This window comes from Temnothorax curvispinosus, unplaced genomic scaffold, assembly GCF_003070985.1.
Source record: "Temnothorax curvispinosus isolate PA1 unplaced genomic scaffold, ASM307098v1 QBEX01002796.1, whole genome shotgun sequence".
Classification (NCBI taxonomy): domain Eukaryota; kingdom Metazoa; phylum Arthropoda; class Insecta; order Hymenoptera; family Formicidae; genus Temnothorax; species Temnothorax curvispinosus.
This window is the reverse complement of record NW_020212576.1, coordinates 1-5,202: the sequence shown is the minus strand read 5'-3', so window position 1 is coordinate 5,202 and position 5,202 is coordinate 1. Positions and strand designations below refer to the sequence as shown.

Here is a 5,202-nt window from a genome sequence, read left to right as displayed (position 1 = left end):
ATCATTGAAAGCTTTCCGAAAGATAACTCGGACAATAATATTGAAACATAACATTGAAATTATTCAGAAGTATTTCTGAAACGTTTCATCGAAATCACCCAGTAAGCAAGGAACATTAAATTAACGTTTAGAAATATTGACTTTATGTGTATTTTTTAAACGTTTTTTAATAATATTATACACATATTTGAAAAATATTATTTCGTAATATGATTTTTCTGAATGTTGTTAAAATATTTTGAAAACGTTACAGAAAATATTTTTCAAATGTTACTCTGACATTTATTTGAGATCAATGCAACAGTTCAAAATTCCTTGTAATTTGGACTCAGAAATAACGTTGGTAGTATATTAATTTTCTGTTGTTATAATGTTATCGTTTTATATTGTGCGCAACGCTCATCGCGACAGCCATGATGTACAGGATTATCCTACATACGATGCGTGAGTGCGTATACACGTGTGTCAATCGAGGAGTGCGGAGTGCTCTTTATTTACAGCATAATTATATATAAGTAGTAACTATTATATTCTAAAAGTTGTATATTAATGATAAAAATTCAATTAACCATATACGTGCTATAATTATTTGTGCTATGAATAGTAGCTGGTGATGTAGGATTCATTTTCCGATTTACAAGAGAGATTTACAAAAGAGAGGAAATATCAATTAATTTTTTTACGTTCTATAATAGATTTGTCCTTGGACATTAAAAATATCATCAAGGTTCGTCAATGCTATTATTTCAATGGTACCAAACAGTGTAACTTCCTATAAAATAACCTCAAAATTTAGCAAAATATGTAAATGATAACGTATAAATAAGCTGGTACACTATGTATGAAGACGGTTTGTTGAAGTATTGTGCGGCTTTAATACATCATTGTTTGCATATATCACTGTAAAAGTAATTTAGTATAAAATTGGTATAAAGTTGATAGATATGTAACAAACGATCAGTACAAACAAGACCAAAACTGACTTTTTATTTATTTCTATATTTTTTTCACATATATGTGCTATAATCACACTCTAAAGTATATAAATAGATTATTGTAAGCATATTTTATATGTACAGGGCAATGAATATGTCTTAACATATGGGATCAATTGTTGTATCAAATTCAAAAAACCACCATTTGAAAAATTTGACCCTGGCTAAGATAAACATCAGTGAACAATATATTATAAGGAAAACTCTGTACAAGATACTAGAAATGCTAAAAGATGACCAAGAAGCTTTTACACAAGTCGTAAATAAAGCTGCTTATTATAATTAAATTATGTATATATTAAATTGCAACCTTTTTCTTATCTAAACTATATTGAATTCTTCTTGTTTTAGAGGCTATTAGACAACAATCCCTTGTAATACAGAGAAAGACTTGGAACACTCTATAATGGAGTAGCTTAGATTTGCAAACATCCGTAAACAAAGGAAAAAATCTTAAAAGGTAAAAAAGTAATATAATGTATACATTATGTCTGTTAAGTTAGCACCCTCCATAAAAAACCGGAATAACACATGTGCAGAAATTAAGTGCTCTTTATGCGTTAATTATGTGCTCTATTCACGATTTTTGTGCTCGAGCGGTTTCGTGGGAAATTGCAATTGAAACTGAGGGTGCTGGCTTAAAGTAAGCTAGCATCCCCACTCATTAAAATTACATATAAAATAAAAAACTCAATATGCTAGAATTATATGCTTTTTATGTGCTTTCAAATGCCTTAAACAAAATTAGTCTATCTGTAATAGTTTAAAAAATATACGCAAAAAAAGATATATATACTACTGATATAAGAATAAAGTATCAGTTAAAATAGAGAAAGCGAAATAATTCTTGTCTTAAAATGTTTCTCGATTAATGTGTTCTCGAAATATGCACAATGAAATTTTCGTGCTTATCCCCTTCGACCGACCTGAACGTGAGTACCTCATACGTACAAGAGTACCTAACCAGTTAAAATACAGGTAGCAAATTGGTTTTAGTCTTAAAATATTTCTCAATTTATGTGCTCCCGAAATATGCACAATGATTTTAAAAGCATAAAAATCACATTAATTTTTTTTGTTAATGTAATTTTTTGATACAAATTTTTTAAATAAACAATTATATATGTAATATCTAAATATTCTATTACCATATTCTTTTATACATCATAAAACAAATATATCCTTTAAGTATTAGTCACGCAATTGTAGCGTAAACTGTACTATCATTCATGTAATATTATCATGAAAAACAATACACAAGAGATTCTATATAAATACAAATTAAAGTTTACTAAAGAGTAACTAATTTTAAAAATTTCATTTTGTTTCTATTATTAGAAAGGGAATGTTAAAAATTAATTAAACATATGTTTACTTATATGTATTTATATATTGTTCAGAATCTCAGTGACCCGTTCTCCATAATATTTAGCAACTTTGCAATACTTACTCCTAACTCATATTAAATAACTTTAAAAATGTATACAAATACATATACAAATACATATAAATAAAAATTTTTCTGAAATCTTATTAAACAAGTTAATCAATACATTAACCAAAACAAAAATCTTATTCTGTTTATTTTGAAAACACATAAGTTGAGGAACATTTTAAGACTAAAACCAATTCGCTATCTATATTTTAACTGGTACTTTATTTTTATACGTATGGGGTGCTCACGTTTGGGTCGGCCGAAGGGGATGAGCAAAGAAATCTCATTGTGCATATTTTGAAAACACATAAATTGAGGAATATTTTAAGACTAAAACCAATTCGCTATCTGCATTTTAACTGGTACTTTACTCTTGTACGTATGGGGTGTTCACGTTCGGGTCGGTCGAAAAAGATGAGCACAGAAATCTCATTGTGCATATTTTGAAAGCACATAAATTGAGGAATATTTTAAGACTAAAACCAATTCGCTATCTGTATTTTAACTGGTACTTTACTCTTGTACGTATGGGGTGTTCACGTTCGGGTCGGTCGAAAAAGATGAGCACAGAAATCTCATTGTGCATATTTTGAAAGCACATAAATTGAGGAATATTTTAAGACTAAAACCAATTCGCTATCTGTATTTTAACTGGTACTTTACTCTTGTATGTATGGGGCGTTCACGTTCGGGTCGGTCAAAGGGGATAAGCACGAAAATTTCATTGTGCATATTTCGAGAACACATTAATCAAGAAACATTTTAAGACAAGAATTATTTTGCTTTCTGTATTTTAACTGATACTTTACTCTTATATCAGTAGTATATAGATCCTTTTTTTACGTATATCTTTTAAATTATTACAGATAAACTAATTTGGTTTGAGACATTTAAAAGCACATAAAAAGCACATAATTGTACTGTATTAAGTACTTTATTTTTTAATATAATTTTAATGAGTAGGGGTGCTAGCTTATGTTAAGCCAGCATCCCCACTTTTAATTGCAATTTTCCATGAAACCGTTCGAGCACAAAAAACGTGAATAGAACACATAATTAGCACATAAAGAGCATTTAATTTCTACATATGTGTTATTCTGCTTTTTTTGCGGAGGGGGAGGGGTGCTAACTTAACAGACATAATATATTTTGATACATAGACTAAATCACTGAAGATGTTACAAATATTTCTGAAGTTGAATGAGAAATTCTTATTTTTCAGCAACTGTTTGGTAAAGATCCGAAAAGATTAATAATCTGTTTAAAAGGAAAGAATAAGAGTTTGGAAAAAAATAGTAAAAGAGTTATATTAAACTAGAGCACCTGTATCGCATTGCCTAAAAAAGAATTAGAAGGCACCTTAATTTCCCTTATCCGAAGGTTGACTTCAATAATCCCTTCCTAGGATCCCTTCCTAGAATTAATACTTTCTAAGATAATTGGCAGAGATAATTTGCAGAAATAATTGGCACACGAAATAAATCTCATAATAAAACCTATATATGTATATGTATATGTATATATTTGTTCATATAAATAAAACTACTTTTTTATGGTAATTAGTGTAGTGCATTTTATTGAAAATAAATACATACTCCCTGAAATAAAAATAAAATATCAATAATAACTTTAAATAAACGTTAGAATTAATATTACGGTAATCTTAATATAATATTGTAATAAAGTTGATAGTTTGTTTAAATTTTTATCTCAAAAACGTTACAGGAATGATAGAAAAACCTTAGCAAAATGTTATTTGCAACGTTATGGCACTCCCATTTCAACATTACTGAAATTTCGGAATCGTGGTCAAAGTATATTCATAATTATGTTCTATACAACATTAAGAACTACATATTTAACAACATTACAAGTTCTAGAATATCGTTGCAATAACATTGTAATAATGATTTTTTGCTTACTGGGTATGTTTTACGAAGGACAGGAAATTGTTCCGGATGATCCTATACAGGGTGATCCGAAACAATTTGATATGAGAAAAAGTATCTGAAATATTTCAAAGATATTTTCGAAGCATTTCAGAGATATTTCTGAAGCATTTCAGAGACATTTATTAGGCATTTCAGAGGTATTTCTTAAGCATTTTAGAAATATTTCTAAAGCATTTCAGAATTATTTCAGAAATATTTCTGAGATTTCAGAAACATTTCTGAAATCTCAGCTTGGCGGACGTTTTAGCTTTCTGAAACATATCTGAAACATGTCTAAAATGTTTTTTTGAAAGATTTCATATTTCATTGACAGTTTTTTGAAAGCTTTCTGAAATATTTCGATGCTGTGTGGGGTACTCGTCCATGGACATATCGCCCATCGTGAGACACTGAACAGCGTCGATCAACGATCCAATCGTTTTAATCGTCACGCTTCCTTGCGATCTTGATCCACATTTCAGCCGAGTCAATGCATTCCGTCAGATCAATCGCGATATCCAAGTCCACGGTGTCGCCAATGATCGACATTGCATATAGGCATCCGCCTCTTCCCATTTCTTCACAACTTCTGCCGTTCCAGCCGGCCTCTTTTTCTCGCCGAGTGCGATCTTTAGAGTGTTATTTACTCGAAGATGATTCTGAATTTGGAACTTCCAGAGCCTATAATTACCTGGCCCTGTCAGAATCGTGATACGGGAAAGTCGGCCCGATTGACGCCATCGTTCTTTCTTATTATGAAAAGCTAAAAAAAAAACACGTTAGTTTCTTCCTGTTATCCGCTACTCAATCCGCAGTGGAAATCGAGCTGGGCCCATAACCT

At 30.3% G+C, this 5,202-nt stretch overlaps 1 long non-coding RNA gene across 3 annotated transcripts; it reads left to right on the top strand.

Moving 5' to 3' along the window:
* Positions 1–318: 318 nt before the first annotated feature.
* LOC112451917 lies at positions 319–3,958 on the top strand. 3 transcript variants are annotated; one of them, XR_003040435.1, is made up of 5 exons: positions 319–518; positions 605–727; positions 1,080–1,254; positions 1,347–1,455; positions 3,653–3,958. It is a non-coding gene; the product is annotated as an uncharacterized LOC112451917 (long non-coding RNA). The 3 variants fall into 3 exon arrangements; XR_003040436.1 differs by having other exon boundaries at positions 501–515; XR_003040434.1 differs by lacking the exon at positions 319–518 and having other exon boundaries at positions 529–727.
* The last annotated feature ends 1,244 nt before the right edge of the window (positions 3,959–5,202 follow it).